The sequence below is a fragment of the Apodemus sylvaticus genome, chromosome 21 (genome assembly GCF_947179515.1).
Source record: "Apodemus sylvaticus chromosome 21, mApoSyl1.1, whole genome shotgun sequence".
Lineage (NCBI taxonomy): Eukaryota > Metazoa > Chordata > Mammalia > Rodentia > Muridae > Apodemus > Apodemus sylvaticus.
Window position 1 is genome coordinate 471,307 of NC_067492.1, and position 21,241 is coordinate 492,547.

Here is a 21,241-nt window from a genome sequence, read left to right on the forward strand (position 1 = left end):
GAGTACTATTCAGCCATTAGAAACAATGAGTTCATGAAATTCTTAGACAAATGGATGGAGCTGGAGAACATCATACTAAGTGAGGTAACACAGTCTCAAAAAATCAATCAGGGTATGCACTCACTGATAAGTGGATATTAGCCTAGAAACTTTGAATACCCAAGACATAATCCACATATTAAATGATGTCCAAAAAGAATGGAGGAGTGGCCCCTGGTTCTGGAAAGACTCAATGCAACAGTATAGGGAAATACCAGAACAGGGAAATGGGAAGGGGTAGATGGAGGAACAGGGGGAGGGAAGAGGGCTTATGGGACTTGCAGGGAGTGGAGACCCAGAAAAGGGGAAATCATTTGAAATGTAAATAAAAAAATATATCAATAAAGAAAAACAAAACAAAACAAAAAATTGTTATTGTTGCTTTGTGAATTTAACATCATGCATCCCAATTTTACTCATCTCCTCCCTCTACTTCCACCCTCTACCCTTGAAACCTTCCTTCCCAACAAAGAAGAAAAAACCTCAAGGAAACTATTGTATGTCACAATGTGTCCCACATTATATACTTTGTCCATACTTTTTTGCTTGCACATGTTCATTACAATGGTACAAGGTCTCTAGTTTTACTACATTATCAATAATGTACCTTTATTTTTCTATGATATCCTTATGTCATGGAGATTCTGTAGATTTGGATCTATAGGACTCACACCATCATAATTTTTGCTTTTCTTGCTGCTGTGATAAAGTTTCCCAATAAGAGCAACTTAAGGTCGAAAGGGTGTACTTGTTTATATTGGCTCACAGTTCAACTATACAGACTACCATAGAGAGCAAATCAAGATGCCAGTATTCAGAATCACAAAAAGTGATAAGTACAAGATGCTACTCCATTCTTTTCTCCATGTGTGCAGTCCAAACCAGGTAACAGTGCTACCCACAGTGGGTGACTATCTCATTTTGACTATGTAATCAAGATAATCCCCCACAATCATGCCAAAAGGCCACCTTCTAGGTGATAGTATATTCGGTCAAGTGGATAATAACTAATCAGCACATTCAACAACAAATCTCAAGTAAAAACAGGCGAACTCCACTCTGCTCTAATAGCTTTTCTCCTAGGGAAAATTACAAGTAACTGACAACATATACAATATGTTAAATATCATCCATTATTAGGGAAATCAACCACAAATGGAATGCATAATAACTCATAGCTATTATATGGCTAACTCAGAAAGTAAAGGAGAAAGGAAGGAATAAGTAAAATATAGAAGTCTTTGCCATTTTCTTTTTTTTTAATTCGATATATTTTTTATTTACATTTCAAATGATTTCCCCTTTTCTAGCCCCCCACTCCCCGAAAGTCCCATAAGCCCCCTTTTCTCCCCCTGTCCTCCCACCCACCCCTTCCCACTTCCCCGTTCTGGTTTTGCCCTATACTTCTTCACTGAGTCTTTCTAGAACAAGGGGCCACTCCTCCTTTCTTCTTGTACCTCATTTGATGTATGGATTATGTTTGGGGTATTCCAGTTTTCTAGGTTAATATCCACTTATTAGTGAGTGTATACCATGAGTCACCTTTTGAGTCTGGGTTACCTCACTTAGTATGATGTTTTCTAGCTCCATCCATTTGCCTAAGAATTTCATGAATTCATTGTTTCTAATGGCTGAATAGTACTCCACTGTGTAGATATACCACATTTTTTGCATCCACTCTTCTGTTGAGGGATACCTGGGTTCTTTCCAGCATCTGGCAATTATAAATAGGGCTGCTATGAACATAGTAGAGCATGTATCCTTATTACATGGTGGGGAATCCTCTGGGTATATGCCCAGGAGTGGTATAGCAAGATCTTCTGGAAGTGAGGTGCCCAGTTTTCGGAGGAACCGCCAGACTGATTTCCAGAGTGGTTGTACCAATTTGCAACCCCACCAGCAGTGGAGGAGTGTTCCTCTTTCTCCACATCCTCTCCAACACCTGCTGTCTCCTGAATTTTTAATCTTAGCCATTCTGACTGGTGTAAGGTTCTGGGGGAATCAGTATCCCTGACCTCAAGCAATACTACAGAGCAATAGTGTTAAAAACTGCATGGTATTGGTACAGTGACAGGCAGGCAGATCAATGGAACAGGATTGAAGATCCAGAAATGAACCCACACACCTATGGCCACTTGATCCTCGACAAAGGGGCTGAAAACATCCAATGGAAAAAAGATAGCCTTTTCGACAAATGGTGCTGGTTCAACTGGAGGTCAGCATGCAGAAGAATGCGAATTGATCCATCTTTATCGCCTTGTACTAAGCTCAAATCCAAATGGATCAAGGACCTCCACATAAAGCCAGACACTCTGAAGCTAATAGAAAAGAAACTGGGGAAGACCCTTGAGGACATTGGTACAGGGAGAAAATTTCTGAACAGAACACCAATAGTGTATGCTCTAAGATCAAGAATTGACAAATGGGACCTCATAAAATTACAAAGTTTCTGTACGGCAAAGGACACCATCAAAAGGACAAATCGGCAACCAACAAATTGGGAAAAGATCTTCACCAATCCTACATCAGATAGAGGGCTAATATCCAATATATATAAAGAACTTAAGAAGTTAGACTCCAGAAAACCAAACAACCCTATTAAAAAATGGGGTACAGAGTTAAACAGGGAATTCTCACCTGAAGAACTTCGGATGGCGGAGAAGCATCTTAAAAAATGCTCAACTTCATTAGTCATTAGGGAAATGGCTGCAATATTCTTAAGCATTAGCCACTGTAAATTCATGTGTGCAATGCCCTGTTATTCCAGGTTAAAAAAAAAAAAAAAAAAACACTTGGCTCAGGGGTTCACTACCTCTGGCTATTATAATCTTTCTTCCTTCTCAGCCACAATGATCTGTACATAGTAAGAGGAGAGAGTATGGTTTAGAGGCCTCATTTAAAGGTAGACATTCCACAGTCTCACATATTCTTCATATTGTCCAGTCATGGATCTCTGTATTAGTGACCAAATGCTGCAAAATGAAAGTCTTCTGATAACAGTTGAAAATGCATTAATCTGTGCATTAAAGATAAGTATTTAAGGGCAATTTATTTCTGGATTCACTTAAGAGAATAATAGTACTAAGTTCTCCCCTATACATCAGGCAGTCATGAGTTCTTGACCCAGTTACTAATGTTGGAAATTAGTTTTATCCTTTGGAACAGGTTTTAAACTCAGTCAGAAAGTGGCTCTTATTCTTATTACATCTGTATCACTATTGTATCAGTAGGCAAAATTTGCTAGGCCAGTTGTCATTGTGGCTCACAGGATCCATACCTGAGTAAGGCTATTAATTGCATTTCTCCCCAGGAGTGTATAGATAACCCACTCTCTCCACCCCTGCCTTTTGATATACTCTGTCCCATCACTTCCCTTTTCCTGCTTCAAATCACCTGAATTCTATGGCCTTCACTTGAGAGCTAGACCCCCCTGGCACCTTTCTAAAAATTCTCTGAGTTCTGTGTATTGCATTTTCAAAACTTTCCTAAAGATGTAAACTACGTATAAGTAACATGCAGCATATGTATTTCTGGAGCATGTGAATAAACAGAGTTCTTTTTTACTAGATATTTTCTTTATTTACATTTTAAATGTTATCCCAGTTTCTGTGTCCCCTAGAAACCTCTATCCTATCCCTTCTTCCTCTACTTCTATAAGGGTGTTCCCCCACCCAACGACTCCCCACATCCCACATCCCACATCCTCGCCATTGCATTCCCCTACACTGGGGCATCTAGCCTTCACAGAACCAAGTTCCTCTTCTCCCACTGATGTCTGAAAAGGCCATCCTCTGTTACGTATGCAGCTGGAGCCATAGGTCCATGTGTATTCTTTGGTTGGTGGTTTGGGCCCTGGGAGCTCTAGAAGGTCTGGACAGTTGATATTGTTGTTCTTCCTATGGGCTTGCAAACCCCTTCAGTTCCTTCAGTGTTTTCCCTGACTCCTCCATTTTGGACCCCATGCTCAGTCCAATGGTTGGCTGTGAGCATCTGCCTCTGTATTTGTCAGGCTCTAGCAGAGCCTTTTAGGAGACAGCTATATCAGGCTCCTGACAGTATGCATGTCTTAGCATCCACAATAGTGCCTCCATTTGGTGACTATATATGGGATGGATCCCCAGGTGGGGCAGTCTCTGGATGACCTTTCCTTCAGTTTCTGCTCCACACTTTGTCTCTATATTGGCTCCCATGACTATTTTGTCCCACTTTCTAAGAAGGATGGAAGCACCCACACTTTGGTCTTCCTTCTTGAGCTTCATGTGGTCTGTAAATTGAAGCTTGGGTATTTTGTGATTTTGGGCTAAAATCAACTTATTAGTAAATGCATACCATGTGTGTTCTTTTGTACCTTGGTTACCTCACTCAGGATGATATTTCCTAGCTCCATACATTTGCCTAAGAATTCATGAAGTCAGGCAGGAAAATGGCTCAGTGGATAAGACTGCTCTTCTGAAGGCCCTGAGTTCAAATCCCAGCAACCACATAGTGGTTCACAACCATTTATAATGAGATCTGACAACCTCTTCTAGTGCATCTGAAGACAGCTACAGTGTACTTAGATATAATAGTAAATAAATCCTTGTAAAAAAGAATTTCATGAAGTCATTGTTTTTAATGACTGAGTAGTACTCCATTGTGTAGATATACCACATTTTCTGTATCCATTACTCTGTTGAAGGACATCTGGTTTCTTTCCAGCTTCTGGCTATTATAAATAAGGCTGCTATGAACATAGTGGGGCATGTGTCCTTGTTATATGTTAGAGAATCTTTTGGATATATGCCCAAGAGTGGTATAGCTGTGTCCTTAAGTAATATGTCAAATTTTCTGAGGAACTGCTAGACTGATTTCCAGAGTAGTTGTACCAGCTTGCAACCAACAATGGAAGAGTGTTCCTCTTTCTCCATATCCTGACCAGTATCAGCTGTTACCTGAGTTTTTGTTCTTAGCCATTCTGACTAAGGTGAATGTGAGGTGGAATCTCAGGATTGTTTTGATTTGCATTTCCCTGATGACTAAGGATTTTGAACATTTCTTTAGGTGCTTCTTGGCCATTTGATATTTCTCAGGTGAGAATTCTTTGTTTAGCTCTGTATCCCATTTTAATAGGGTTATTTGGTTCCCTAGAGTCTAACTTAATGAGTTCTTTGTATATATGGATATTACACCTTTATCAGATGTAGGATTGGTAAAGATCTTTATCCAATTGGTTGGTTGCCATTTTGTCCTATTGACAGTGTCCTTTGCCTTTCAGAAGCTTTGCAATTTTATGAGGTCCCATTTGTCGATTCTTTATCTTAGAGTACAAGCCACTGGTATTCTGTTCAGGAAATTTTCCCCTGTACCCGTCTGTTCAAGGCTTGTCCCCACTTTCTCTTTTATTTGTTTCAGTGTATCTGGGTTTATCTGGGTCCTTCATCCACTAGGATACCCTTTATACAAGGAGATAAGAATGGATCAATCTGCATTCTTCCACATGCTGACTGCCAGTTGAACCGGCACAATTTGTTGAAAATGCTGTCTTTTTTTTTTTTCCACTAGATGATTTTAGCTCCTTTGTCAAGGATCAAGTGACCATACGTGTGTGGGTTCATTTCTGGGATTTCAATTCCATTCCACTGATCTACTGGCCTGTCATTATACCAAAACCATGCAAGTTTTTATCATGATTACTCAGTACTGAGGTCAGAGATGTTAACTCCCCTAGTTCTTTAATTGTTGACTTTTATAGTTTTCACTCTCCTTGGTTTTTCATTATTCCAAATGAATTTGCAAATTGCTCTTTCTAACTATGAAGAATTAAGTTGGAATTTTGATGGGTATTGCATTGAATCTATAGATTGCTTTTTGGCAAGATGGCCATTTTTACTATATTGATCCTGCCAATCCATGAGCAAGGGAGATCTTTCCATTTCTATCTTCTGAGATCTTCTTTGGTTTCTTTCATCAGAGATTTGAAGTTCTTGTCATATAGATCTTTCACTTGTTTGGTTAGAGTCAAACAAAGGTATGTTATATTATTTCTGACTAATGAAAAGGATGTCATTTCCCTAATTTCTTTCTTGCCCTGTTTATCCTTTGAGTAGAAGAAGTCTACTGATTATTTTGTATCCAGCCACTTTGCTGAAGTTGTTTATCAGCTATAGGAATTCTCTGGTTTAGTTTTTAGGGTTGGTTAAGTATACTATCACACAATCTGCCAATAGTGATAGTTTGACTTCTTCCTTTCCAATTTGTATCTCCTTGGCCTCCTTTTGTTATCTAATTGCTCTGGCTAGGACTTTGAGTAATATATTGAATGGATAGGGACAGAGTGGGGGGAAGTTTTGTCTAGTCCCTGATTTTAGTGGAATTGCTCCAAGTTTTTCCCCATTTAGTTTGATTTTGGATACTGGTTTGCTATATAATGCTTTTTACTATGTTTAGGTATGGACCTAGAACTGCTGATCTGTCAAAGACTTATACCATAAAGGGGTGTTGAATTTTGTCAAATGCTTTCTCAGCATCTAATGAGATGATCATGTAGTTTTTTTGTTTGAGTTTGTTTATATAGTGGATTAAGTTGATGGATTTCTGTATATTGAACCATCCCTGCATCCAAGAGATGAAACCTACTTGATCATGATGGATGGATGTTTTGATGTGTTCTTGGATTCCGGTTGTAAGAATTTTATTGAGTACTTTTGCATTGATATTCATAAGGAAAATTGACTGAAGTTCTTTTTCTTTGTTGGGTATTTGTGTGGTTTAGGTATAAGTGCAATGTGGCTTCATGAAACAAATTGGGTAGTGTTCCTTCTGTTTCTAGTTTATAGAATAGTTTGAAAATTATTGATATTAGGTCTCCTTTGAAGGTCTGATAGGATTCTGCACTTGGTTGAAAGACTTTTAATGACTGCTGCTTGCTATTTCTTTAGGGGTTATGGGACTGTTTAGATTGTTTATCTGATCCTGATTTAACTTTGGCACGTGGTATTTGGCACCAAATGTTGTGTTCAAAAAGAGAGAAAGAGGTTTAGAGAATTGTATATGGCAGTGTGGGGGAAAGGGGGTGGCCAGGCAGGCCCATGCCCAGGCATCCTTTCTTCCTGAGGGACCAAACACACACAGACATGGTATAGAATAGAGCATCCTTTCTTCCTGAGGGACCAAACACACACAGACATGGTATAGAATAAAGTTTATTCGGGGCAGAGGATGAGAGTTAATTTGGTAGTAGAGGCAGAGAGAAAGGGAAAGAGAGAGAGAGGGAGGGAGAGAGGGAGAGAGAGAGAAGAGGAAGAGGAAGAGAAAGAGGAAAAGAGAAGAGAAGAGAAGTGAAGGGAGGGGAGGGGAGGGGAGGGGAGGAGGGGGAGGAGGGGAGAAGGGGAGGAGGGGAGGAGGGGAGGAGGGGAGGAGAGGAGGAGGGGAGGAGGAGAGGACGGGAGGAGGGGAGGAGGGGAGGAGGGGAGGAGGGGAGGAGGGGAGGAGGGGAGGAGGGGAGGAGGGGAGGAGGGGAGGAGGGGAGGAGAGGAGGGGAGGAGAGGAGGGGAGGAGAGGAGGGGAGGAGAGAAGAGGAGGAGAGAAGAGGAGAGAAGAGGAGAGAAGAGGAGAGAAGAGGAGAGAAGAGGAGAGAAGAGGAGAGAAGAGGAGAGAAGAGGAGAGAAGAGGAGAGAAGAGGAGAAGAGAAGAGAAGAGAAGAGAAGAGAAGAGAAGAGGAGAAGAGGAGAAGAAGAGGAGAAGAGGAGAAGAGGAGAAGAGGAGAAGAAAGAGGAGAAGAGAAGAGAAGAGAAGAGAAGAGAAGAGAAGAGAAGAGAAGAGAAGAGAAGAGAAGAGAAGAGAAGAGAAGAGAAGAAGTAGAGGGGTGAAGGCCGGCCATGACCACGTGGAGAGAAGGAGGAGGGGAGGAGAGCTCAATAGGGGCAGAGAGGTAAGAGTGTCAAGAGGCAAGAGCAATGAGAGAGAGAAAGAGAAGGGGCAAGCAGCCCCTTTTATAGTGGGCCAGGTCTATGGGGAGGGTCTATGGCTATTGCCAGGTAATTGTGGGGTGGAGCTTAGACAGAATACTAACAGTATCTATCTAGAAAATTATCCATTTCATCCAGATTTTCCAATTAGGTTGAAAATAGGCTTTTGTAGTAGAATCTGATGTTTTTTTAATTTCCTCAGTTTCTGTTGTTATGTCTCTCTTTCATTTCTGATTTTGTTAATTTGGATACAGTCTCTGTGCCCTCTGGTTAGTCTGACTAATGGTTTATCTATCTTTTTTTATTTTCTCCAAAAATAAGCTCCTGGTTTTGTTCATTCTTTGCATAGTTCATTTTGTTTTTACTTGGTTGATTTTAGCCCTGAGATTGATTATTTCCTGCTGTCTACTCCTCTTGGGTGCATTTTATTCTTTTTGTTCTAGAGCTTTCAGGTGTGCTGTCAAGCTGCTAGTGTATGCTCTCTCCAGTTGCTTTTTGCAGGCACTTAAAACTATGAGTTTTTCTCTTAGCACCGTGTCTCATAAGTTTTGGTATAATGTGCCTTCATTTTCATTAAATTCTAAAACGTCTTGAATTTCTTTTATTATTTCTTCCTTGACAAAGTTATTACTGAGTAGAGAATTGTTCAGCTTCCATGTGTATGTGGGATTTCTGTTGTTTTTGTTGCTACTGAAGACCAACCTCAGACCATGGTGATCTGATAAGATGCATGGGATCCTTTCAGTCTTCTTGTATTTGTTGATGCCTGTGTTGTGACCAATCATGTAGTCAATTTTGGAGAAGGTACCATGAGGTCCTGAAAAGGTATATTCTTTTATTTTAGGATGAAATGTTCTATAGATATGTGTTAAATCCATATGTTTCATAGCTTCCATTAGTTTCACTTTGTCTCTGTTAACTTTGTGTTTCCCTGATCTGTCCATTGAGGAGAGTGGGGTGTTGAAATCTCCTAATATTATTGTGTGAGCAGCAGTGTGTAATTTGAGCTTTAGTAAAGTTTCTTTCATGAATATGGGTGCCCGTGCATTTGGAGCATATATGTTCAGAAGGGAGAGTTCATCTTTGCAGATTTTTTCTTTGATGAGGATGAAGTGTCCTTCCTTATCTTTTTTGATAACTTTTGGTTGAGAGTCGAATTAATTGATTAGAATGCTACTCCAGCTTTTTTCTTGAGAAAGTTTGCTTGGAAAATTGTTTTCCAGCCTTTTACTCTGAGGTATCTGTCTTTGACACTGAGGTGTGTTTCCTGTATGCAGCAAAATGCTGGGTCCTGTTTATGTATCCAGTCTGCTAGTCTATGTATTTCTATAGGGGAGTTGAGTCTGTTGATGTTAAGAGATATTAAGGAAAAGTGTTTGTCGCTTCCTGTTACTTTTGTTGTTAGAGGTGGAATTATGTTTGTGTGGATATCTTCTTTGGGTTTTTTTTTAAAAGATTACTTTCTTGCTTTTTCTAGGGTATAGTTTCCCTCCTTGTATTGGGGTTTTCTGTCTATTTTCCTTTGTAAGACTGGATTTGTGGAAAGTTATTGCATAAATTTGTTTTTGTCATGGAATATCTTGGCTTCACCATCTATTATTGAGAATTTAGCTGGGTATTGTAACATAGGCTGAAATTAGTGTTGTCTTAGGGCCTGTATGACATCAGCCCAGGATCTTCTGGCTTTTATAGTATCTGGTGAGAAGTCAGGAGTAATTCTGATAGGTCTGCCTTTATATGTTACTTGACCTTTTTTCCCTTACTGCTTTTATATTCTTTCTTTGTTTTATTGATTTGTTACTTTGATTATTATATGATGGGAGGAATTTTGTTTCTGGTCCAGTCTATTTGGAGTTCTGTAGGCTTTTTGTATGTTCATGGGAATCTTTGTTTAGGTTAGGGAAGATTTCTTCTATAATTTTGTTGAAAATATTACTGGCTCTTTAAGTTGGGAATCTTTGCTCTCTTCTATTATCCTTGGGTTTGGACTTCTCATTGTGCCCTGGATTTCCTGGATGTTTGAATTAGCTTTTTGCATTTGCATTTTGACTATTATGTCAATGTTTTCTATGGTATCTTCTGCACCTGAGATTCTCCTATGTCTTATATTCTGTTGGTAATGCTTCCATCTATGACTCCTGATCTCTTTCCTAGGTTTTCTATCTCCAGGGTTGTCTCCCTTTGTAATTTCCTTATTTTTTTCTATTTCCACTTCTAGATTCTGGATGGTTTTGTTCAAATAATTCATCTGTTTGGTTGTGTTTTTCTGGAATTCTTTAAGGGATTTTTTTGTGTTTCCTCTTTAAGGGCTTCTAGCTTTTTTTCCTGTGTTCTCCTATATTTTTTAAGGGATTTATTTATGTCCTTCTTAAAATTTTCTATCATAATCATAGGAACTGATTTTAGATCTGAGTCTTGCTTTTCCAATGTAGTGGGATATTTGCTATGGTGGAAGAATTGGGTTCTGATGCTGCCAAGTAACCTTGGTTTTTGTTGCTTATGTTCTTCTGCTTGCCTCTTGCCATTGGGTTATCTCTAGTGCTACCTGCCCTTGCTATCTCTGACTGGAGCCTGTCATTCCTATGATTCTTGTTGTGTCAGAACTTCTCAGAATCCAGCTGTCGCTGTGTTCCTGTGATTCTGTGATTCTGTGATTGTGAGATCCTAGGTGTGTCAGAGCTCCTGGGAGTCAAACTGTCACTAGAATCCTGAAATCCTGTTGTGACCAAGCTCCTGAGATCCTGTGATCATGAGCATGTTAGAGCACCTGGGAATCAAGCTTCCTCTGAATCTTCTGGTACTGGGTGTGGGGCCAGCACCCAAAGGCAAACAGACTTCATAAAAGAAGAAAATAGATGAGGATATTTGAAGCCCTTTTTTACATTATCATTATTCTTTGCCATCAGAGAGATTAAACTATTTGGAGACTACTTACCCCAGTTAGAATAGTTACCATAGAGGAGGGAAAAGAAGACAGTAAATATTGGCCCAGACATGCCAAAGTCAGTCTAAATAACACTTAGTTGTGTTAAGAATGCAAATTGGTACAGCCACTGTAGAAATCACTATGACGTTGCCTAAAAGAAACTAACTAGATTTACCATATTACCCACCTTTGCCACTCTTGGTTGTGCTGACAAATAACTGCATCCTGCAACAGAGATACTTACACATTTATTGTTGCCATATTCCCAATAACTAGGAAATGAAAACAGCATAGATGTCCCACCGTGACAAAAGGAAAGTACATACAGAAAGTACTTGTGCTGGCTAAGTCACTTAGTCTATAAATAACTGAAGAAAGCTGCAAGAGGTTCAACTAAAAATAAGGTTATACCCTCTCCAACACCTGCTGTCTCCTGAATTTTTAATCTTAGCCATTCTGACTGGTGTAAGGTGAAATCTCAGGGTTGTTTTGTTTGCATTTCCCTAATGACTAATGAAGTTGAGCATTTTTTTTTAAGATGCTTCTCCGCCATCCGAAGTTCTTCAGGTGAGAATTCTTTGTTTAACTCTGTACCCCATTTTTTAATAGGGTTGTTTGGTTTTCTGGAGTCTAACTACTTGAGTTCATTATATATATTGGATATTAGCCCTCTATCTGATGTAGGATTGGTGAAGATCTTTTCCCAATTTGTTGGTTGCCGATTTGTCCACTTGATGGTGTTTGCCTGTAAGTTTGCCTTACAGAAACTTTGTAATTTTATGAGGTCCCATTTGTCAATTCTTGCTCTTAGAGCATACGCTATTGGTGTTCTGTTCAGAAACTTTCTCCCTGTACCGATGTCCTCAAGGGTCTTCCCCAGTTTCTTTTCTATTAGCTTCAGAGTGTACACTCCTCCACTGCTGGTGGGGTTGCAAATTGGTACAACCACTCTGGAAATCAGTCTGGTGGTTCCTCCAAAAACTGGGCACCTCACTTCCAGAAGATCCTGCTATACCACTCCTGGGCATATACCCAGAGGATTCCCCACCATGTAATAAGGATACATGCTCTACTATGTTCATAGCAGCCCTATTTATAATTGCCAGATGCTGGAAAGAACCCAGGAATCCCTCAACAGAAGAGTGGATGCAAAAAATATGGTATATCTACACAATGGAGTACTATTCAGCCATTAGAAACAATGAATTCATGAAATTCTTAGGCAAATGGATGGAGCTAGAGAACATCATACTAAGTGAGGTAACCCAGACTCAAAAGGTGAATCATGGTATGCACTCACTAATAAGTGGATATTAACCTAGAAAACTGGAATACCCAAAACAATCCACACATCAAATGAGGTACAAGAAGAAAGGAGGAGTGGCCCCTTGTTCTGGAAAGGTTCAGTGAAGCAGTATTCGGCAAAACCAGAACGGAGAAGTGAGAAGGGGTGGGTGGGAGGACAGGGAGAGAGAAGGGGGCTTACGGGACTTTCGGGGAGTGGGGGGCTAGAAAAGGGGAAATCATTTGAAATGTAAATAAATAATATATCGAATAAAAAAATAAGGTTATAGTATTTTTTTACTTTAAAAATTTAAATCAGTATATTTCAAGCCAACATCATGGTGCACTTCATTATTCTACCACCCAGGTATAGAGGTAGCAGTCTGTGAGTCAATAAAGTGAGTGATAGGTACGCCAGGGTTGAATAAAAAGATTAAGTCTCTGATAAAATAAAATTAGTTTATTTCTAGTATCCTTGAGTGAAATTGTTCTTGTGTTTCCAGGAACGTCTATATCTAGAGCATTATATGAGAAAGGTGTTGACCTTCCAAATAATATGGTCCTTTCAACATCTGACTCCAGTAAGCAAGAAATTGAAGGTAAAGGTATAACTTTAATATAGACCTGTGAAGTGAAACTCTGTGTTCCAGTTGTGTTGTTTCTATTTACTAGTGTACTTAACCTGTGGGCCCTTCCAACAAGCAACTAATGTAAGAAGAGCGGGTGTTCCATGATTTCAATGTAAATAGTTAGGTGTGCAGAAGGACATCCTCCCACCCCCGGCCTACAGTTAACCCAAGCAACTTGGTAGATTTCCTTCATCTCTCACAGCTTTAACTTTCTGAAAGATGATCTGAAACTGAAGGTATCATAGTTTATTGAGTATCTCATTTACTGAGAAATCTTTAGATTTTTATTATTACAACCCCAATCAATGGAGCAATAATTCATTGTATAGCTCCATTGTATTGTTTATATTTATATAAAACACAGAGTGACTAGGCTGGGCTGGGCTGGGCTGGGCTGGGCTGGGCTGGGCTGGGTTGGGCATAAAGTTCTGCCAGTAGAGTGCTTGTGCTGCAGGCCTTATACCTGAGGTAAGATGTCCAGCACCATACAAAAAGCCATGAACAGTCCCCACACTCAAGGATATTGGCCAACAAATCTAGCCATATTCATGAGTTCAGGGTTCAGTAAGAAAGCCTTTCCCAAAAACCAAAGTAGAAAGCTTGAAAGATGGCTCACTGGTTTTGATTGTTTGCTGTTATTCCACTTAAAAATTCAATTCCAAGCACCCCACCCATTATAGGCAGCTTACAACTGCTTGTAACTCCAGAGTCAAGGGATGGGACACCCTGTTCTTGACTGGTAGGGCAGAAGGGATCCAAACACAAGTGGCATGCACAGACAATAGCACACCACACCTCACCACACACACACACACACACAGGGAAGGTGGAGAGAGAGAGAGAGAGAGAGAGAGAGAGAGAGAGAGAGAGAGAGAGAGAGAGAGAGAGAGAGGACAGAGATAGAGATAGGGAGAGGGAAGGGGAGAGAGAGGAGGAGGGGACAGAGAGGAAGAGGGAGAGAGAGGGACTACACACAAATAAATAATTTTAAGCAACAACAACAACAAAAAAGATAATGACTAAGGAAAATACCTTACTTTCATTTTTGTCCTGTAAGGGGGTACAGAGTGGTGTATCAGCTGTAAAGGAAAAGAGGAAGAAAGAAAAATGGGCATTGTTATTAACCAGATAGCTCAGTAAATGGCTTATAATCCTAAAACTGGATCAGCAGAGACAGTGGATCACCGAGGCATACTAACCAGTCTGGTCAAGCTAATCTGTAAGGTCTGCATCAAAGAGAAACCCTGTCTCAAATGAAATGAGAACAGCACAGGTGTAATGATGCTCAGTGTTCACTGCTAACCAACACACAAGCTCACAAGTACAATATGGAAAGTGTACTGGAACACAAATGCGGTGGACCCAGAGCATAAAAACACCCACATTCACATCATATCAATTAGTTAACTACCTAATTGATTAGAGTATGTAAATGATAAGTTGATAATTCTGCCATTAAGTACATTTTAAAAACCTTTTTATTAGCCAGTATTAGTCTTTTGATAGACTGAAAATTCTAACAATATTAAATTATGTACATCTTTTGTGATTTTTTTGAGAAGTATCTGACTACATACCATTGGCAGGTCAAGAATTCACTATGTAGAATAGATTGGCCTTGAACTCACAGAGCTCTACCTACTTATATCCCTCAAGGGCTAGGATTAAAGGCCTGTGCCACCACGCCAAGCATGAAATTGTATTTTAGTTGTCAAAACCACAAAACATGATTTAAAGAGACTGGAAAGTCCCCATGAGATTTCCAGAGACATTCTACAGAAATAGAAAAGTCCAGTTTCAAGTTCTTAAAAACTCTCGAAAGACTGTGGTGGTCAAAATAATCTTATCAAAGTACCAGGTAAGAAGAATTCTGCTTCATGAATCCAAAACTCTTTCCCAAGCTATGGAAATGAAAGCATTATGGTTCTGGCCTGGAGACATGAGACACTCAGAGCAGTGAAACAGAGAAAACATCACAGAACTAAGCTCACATCTATGCCCAACCACAGAGTGTGGAGAGAGCAATCAACCACAGGTTGCCCTATATACATTAGATATCCTGTGCAGACACATGAATTGGAGGCCCTTAAATTATATGCAAAACCCAACTAAAAATGAATCAAAGACCTAGAAATAAGACCTAAACTATAAAAAAATACTAAAATAAAACTTAGTAGAAACCCTGCATAATACTTAATTTTCCAATATACTTTTGGATGAAAAACAAAGACCTTTCTTTCTGGGATGGGATCAGGACTTCATATATGTTAGGCAACAATACCATACCCTAGTCCTCACCCTCCATTCTTCTGTATTCTCTATTATGGGAATGAAACCTTCTGTTGAAAAGACTGTCATAGCCAAAATAATCGTGAACAAACTAGGGAATTAAACTACACCTTGAATTTTACATTTTAGCTTCTTCTGGTCTTATTTTCCTACTGATTTTTAGAGTTATTTCTTTGATATTTGTCTATAGCATTTCTGTTGCTTTTTTTTACATGAGTTGCTGTGTTTAAGAAGTTTGGCATCACACTACATATGCAGGAAGACTGACAGGCTTGTACCCATCTCCCTGCTTCAGTCTCCTAAGTGCTGGGATCCCGGGTGTGCGTGTGTGTGTGGGGGTGAATCAAAATGATAATATTGTTTTATAGCATATCAACTACCAAGCAAAGGTAGCTCTGACAGAATTTCTTTATGCTGGTTGTACTGCTTTATGTAGATTACTGAACACTTAAAAGGAAGCTATCTATGCTTTGGTGAAGATTAATTATTTAAAATAATAAAAATGGAAATTATTTTATTGCTAGTATCATACACTAATGTTCTTATTTTTCAGGGCAACCTAAGCCTGAAAATTCAGACAAAAAATATTCTGATGATTCACACAATCTGAACATTTCAACATCTCCCATAAAGATGCCTATACTAAAAGGTAATGAAATATCTGTTACACAGATATGTAAACCAGAGCTCTGTTCCATTCCAACTATTTCTATTTACAAGTATCTCCAACCTGTCAGCTCTTCCAACATACAGCTGACATTAGAAGCATTGTGTATATTCTCGTGCTTTTCCTGTGAAGAGACACATCACTGGAGGACGTTTTGTTTATGCAGACAAATAGGATCCTGCCCACAGATGCCCCTTACCTCTAAGCCAGGTGAATTCTTGTCTAAAACCCTTAATATTTTGTCTGATGTTCTCAAATGTGGATATTTCACACATCAATAGTTCCTTTTAAAATCACCTTTACATTTCTTTTCTAAACATAGTAGAATTATAAATATTGTTGCATGCATTTTTATTATGCTGCTTCTGTTTCTATGAAGTAGTTTTAACAGGCATTATTTAATTAGTGGCATATATAATCTTTTAATTTTAATAGGTAGTACAAGATAATTTCCTAAAAAAATAAAGGTAGTTGTGCCAATTTGCATTAGAAACCTATATCCCAGTATTATATCTACAACTAGACTTTATGGATTGAAAATATGACAGATATCAAAATATTGATATATGGCAAACATACAGAAAGTGATAAAAAAGATTCAGAAAAATTCCTATTAAATGTTGAAAGACCAATTACTGAAATGGAAAATTACATTTTTGAATTATTGTATAATATACACTTCATAATTTAAAACATACTATAACCTTACAGTCATTATGGTTCTGGCATGCACAGAGATGAGCTGTAGACCACCAAAAAAGCAAGTAGATACCAAAAGTAAACTCACACCTGTGCTGCCAAGGAACCAAAACCATTCAGTGTGATAAGGCATTCTACCACATATGGTACAAGGCAAAGCAGATATTACAAAGCTGAATGATAGAGCTCCTCATTTTAGCCTAAATATTTTCAAAAGTGAACTCAGAATGAATAAAACCCTATAAGTAAGAGTCAAACTACAAAACTATTAGAAGATATAGAGGAAAACCCACATGATATTGGATTTGATGATATGTTTAGGGGTGACATAAAAGACAGAATGTAAAAATAAAACTATAAGTAAATGGCATAATGGTAGTTTTGAAAATGCTTACATCAAAGTTTCAGAGCATTTTTCAAGTAATACATAATAAAGAAAAATTATAAAAGAAAAACCATAGAATTGAAGATTTACGTGGAAACTATTTCTGAAAATTTTTGAGAAATATAGAATGACATGCTAAAATTGAAGATTATCATGGAAAATTACACGGGTAAAATGGTAGGCATAAAATATTTCTAAGTTGATTTAAAGTGGAATTATAAGCATTTCTGATAATACTGAAGATTTACATGGACAATATCTGTGACAAAACTGAAGAAATATATAGAAAAGCACATTAAAAGTGACTATTTCATGGAAAATTATACAGATAAATTAGTAGACATAAAATATTTCTAAATTGATTGAAAGTTGAATTAAAAACATTTTCTGATAAAATTGAATATCTACATGGAAAATATTTCTGCTACTTCCTTTTTCAATTAATGTAGCAATGTTCTGTCTACCATTCTACTCTTTAATTTTCCATGAAAACTGTCAATTTTAATGTGTTTTTCTTTATATTTTTTTAATTTTGTCAGAAATATTTTCTATGTAAATCTTCAGTCTTGTCAGAAAATGTTTTTACTTCCTTTTTCTTTTTTTTTTACTTCCTTTTTCAATAAAAAAATGTAACTATAATAAAAGAATCTTTTCACCCCTCCAAATAAAGAAAAACCATAAAAGCAACTTACAGGATTAGAAAAAAATTTCCAATTTTGTCTGATTAAAGATTAAATATCTAAAAAAAATATACTTATAAAGCTGTAAAACTTGATTGATCTACCTTTCTATTGCTCTGTTAAAGTACCTGATAAAGGCAACTTGAAGGTGAAAGGTTTGCATTTGGCTCACAGTTGCAGCCTATGTACTAAGGAAGTCAAGACAACAGGAGCCTGAGGCAGCTGCTCCCATTGAGTCTAAGTCAAGAAGCAGATAGTACTGAATACAGCCCACTCCTGAGTTTCTTTTCTCCACTTAACACAGCCCAAAGTCCCAGCCCAGAATTTATACCACTACAATGAGCATAAACAAGTCATGTCCAGATAAACATCTTCCATTATGTTGACAGTTGGCTCTGACAATCACAGATTCACCTTTTCTTAACTTGACACCAAAACTTGTGACTTTAATCATAACCTTTCACCCCTTCTAAGAAAAGTCTCGTGGTCCTCTGATAGCAGACATACAATTCAGGTTCCAAAGCTCCCATAATCTTAGGAAATTAGAGTGGGTTAAAGGTCCAAAATCTACATTGTCACCGGAAACTCAAGACAGTTTCTATATGCTCCCTAAAGTAAAGAATCTTGTAACATATTTTCATCATGGCACCAAATATATATCCCATTTCAAAGCATGACCAAAGTACAGCAGGGAAAACATCAAATCTACAGATCTATGTCCAGCATTGAGGACTCATAATGAAATAATCTGACCTTCAAAAGGCCTCAGCACCCCCTTCTTCCAGTCCCGCTGTCTGCAGTACATTATCTCTTGATTAGGCTGGCTTCATTCCATGCCTGCACCTTTCTTCAACAGAGAACCCACAATCCTGGCATCTCTAATATCCTGAATTGTTCACTGCAACTTGGGATCTACCTTCATAGCTTCATACATTGTCCTGTTGGGACCTCATTACATGAATTCTGATACTGCAACATGTTGCCTAGCCACAGCTGCTCTTTAAAACTGTAGAACAGGAGTTCTTGACCCCTTACTTTTTCAAAATTTGTGCCTGCCAAACAAGTACCATAATATTCCAAAGTTACAGTCCCAGACTGAGAATCAATCTGACTTCATGGACCATTCTTGACCACATTTTCCCCTGTCTTCAATTCATTTAACATGTTTTATCTTCCAAGCTTCCACCAGAATATCCAGTTATGGTCTGTTTATAGCATTCATGATTTTTCTAGCCCAAAGTTCCATACTCTTCCACATTCTCCCTACAAACTACTTCAAAAGTCCTAAAAACATATGGTCACCAAAAAACAAAACAAAACAAAACAAAAAACAAAAAAAATTTAAGCCGGGCATGGTGGCACACACCTGTAATCCCAGCACTTGGGAAGCAGAGGCATGCGGATTTCCGAGTTCAAGGCCAGCCTGGTCTACAGAGTGAGTTTCAGGACAGCCAGGACTACACAGAGAAACCCTGTCTTGAAAAACCAAAAAACAAAACAAAACAAAACAAAAAAACATATGGTCAGGCTTTTTATTAAAAAAAAAAAACTATTGGTTCTTTGTGAATTTAGCATCATGCACCCAATTCCATTAATCTCCTCCCTCCCCTCATACCCATCCTCTACCCTTGAAACCTCCCTTCCCAACAAAGGAGAAAAAATCTCATGGAAACTATAGTGTATCACAATGTGTCCCAGTATACCCTTTATCCATACTTTTTTGCTTGCACATGTTTGTTGCAATGGTACAAGACCTCTGATTTCTGCTACATTATCAATACTGTAACCTTACTCCTCTATGATATCCTATTATTGCCCTATATCATGGAGATCCTGTAGATTTGGATCTATAAGAGTGGCACCTTCATGGACTGCAGTATTTCATCAATGGATAGATATTGGGGGTGGACCAATTCAAAGCCGTGGATCTAGGCCTAAGAGATATCTGAGCAGGCCAGACAGCCAGCTTTCCCAATCCTACACCACCAAGACAAACTCTCCTGCCCTAGCTGTCCCATCCAATACTCAATCATCAAGGAGCAGACCTAGCTTTCCCACTCTCATGCTCTTGAGAGTGGCTCATCATAAATCACATCATCAGTGCCATCTGTACTGTGCTGCCCATGATGGGCACAGGGTCTGTTATCCCAAGTACTACAGCTAGTGAGGAGCTAAGATCTCCAGATCTTAGCTATGGCTCTCCAGATCTCAAGCTCTAGGAGCCTGCTTACCAGGAATCCATGCAACCAGGGCCAACTCTGCCCTTCTGCATAGGCAAGGTACAGGGCCTGCTCTCCCAAGTGCTGCAGCTAGTGAGGGACATGGAAAGTTCTCCTACTCTCATGACCCTGGGGCCAACTCTTCCTGCATGCTATTGTGGTGAAGGATAAGGGAGGGGGAAAGGGTATCTCTCACTTGTCCATTCCACTGCATAACAGAAAAGAGGCATGGCAAGCCCTCCCATGCTCATACCTTCAGGGCCAGGTCACTCACAAACCCCACATCCAGGGCCAGCCATACTGTGCTGCCCAGGAGACTTGCAAGGAGTGCTCTCCTGAGTACTGCAGTAGTTGAAGGACAAGACCAACTCTCTCACCCATGGAACCCAATGGCCAGCTTTCCTACCTGCCACAGGTAGGTGAAGGTAGGAGAGGGTATCTCTCTTTTGCCCATACCTCCTAAGTGTGGGGCCAGCTCTCCAATGCTCACATCATCAGGTCAACCCATACTAGGGTCAGTCTACTGTGATGCCAGGCAAGATACAAGGCCTGTTCTCCAAAGTTGCTGCAGCCCATGAGGGTCAGGAACACACGTCCTGCTCTCATGGCTCCAGGGCAAGCAGGCATGGAATTAGGCAGATGTGGCCTCCAGTAGCAACATATACCAGGACCCTGCTATGGTTCCTGGTGTAATCACCAGATACTCACAGTGGGATGTTCTTTACTACCCTCAAGTGTCTAGTTCTGCCTCTTCATTGTGCCCTCATCATTGTTTCTCTTTCTCTTCCATTTTCCCACCACTTACTTTCTTCTCTCTTCTCAGTGATACCCAAGGTTTCTGAGTGTCTAGGGACATCTTAGGAGTGATCTCAGGAGTTCTATCCCCTACCTGTACATTATAACTCCAGGCAGGGGTCATCTCAGAAATGGCCTGCCCAATACCAGGCCTGTACAGCACAAGACTTATGGTCATCTCAAGCTAACTCCCTGTCCATGGGCCTGAATGGCACCTTAGCCTACTAATAATTCAACGTTCACAGGTCAGAACAATGAGTGTAGATATATAATTTCTCTCTAGAATGTACTAACACACATATGACACAGCAGACACATCTGCAGCCCCTCGACAAGAAGCTTGGCCAGGATTTTATAGTAATGACCCAGTCCTGGTACAAATTTTTATCTTACTTTTACTGCTGCTATAATAAAATTTCCCAACAAGAGCAACTTAATGGAGAAAGGGTATATTTGTTTATATTAGCTCACAGTTCAACTACATAGACCATTAGGAAGGGGCAAATATGGCAGAAGTTTGTGAAGCTGCATCCAGAATCACAAAAAGTGATGAGTATATGATGCTGCTTAGTTCCATTCTCCATGTGTGCAGTCCATACCCAGTTCAGGTGCTATCCACAGTGAGTAACTATCTCATTTTAACTATGTAATCAGGATAATCCCACACAATCATGCCAAGAGAC

At 39.3% G+C, this 21,241-nt stretch overlaps 1 non-coding gene across 1 annotated transcript; it reads right to left on the reverse strand.

Annotated features, from left to right (window-relative positions):
- Positions 1–20,770: 20,770 nt before the first annotated feature.
- On the reverse strand, positions 20,771–20,898 carry LOC127672263 (small nucleolar RNA SNORA17). The gene has a single exon (XR_007974915.1). It is a non-coding gene; the product is annotated as a small nucleolar RNA SNORA17 (small nucleolar RNA).
- Positions 20,899–21,241: the final 343 nt, after the last annotated feature.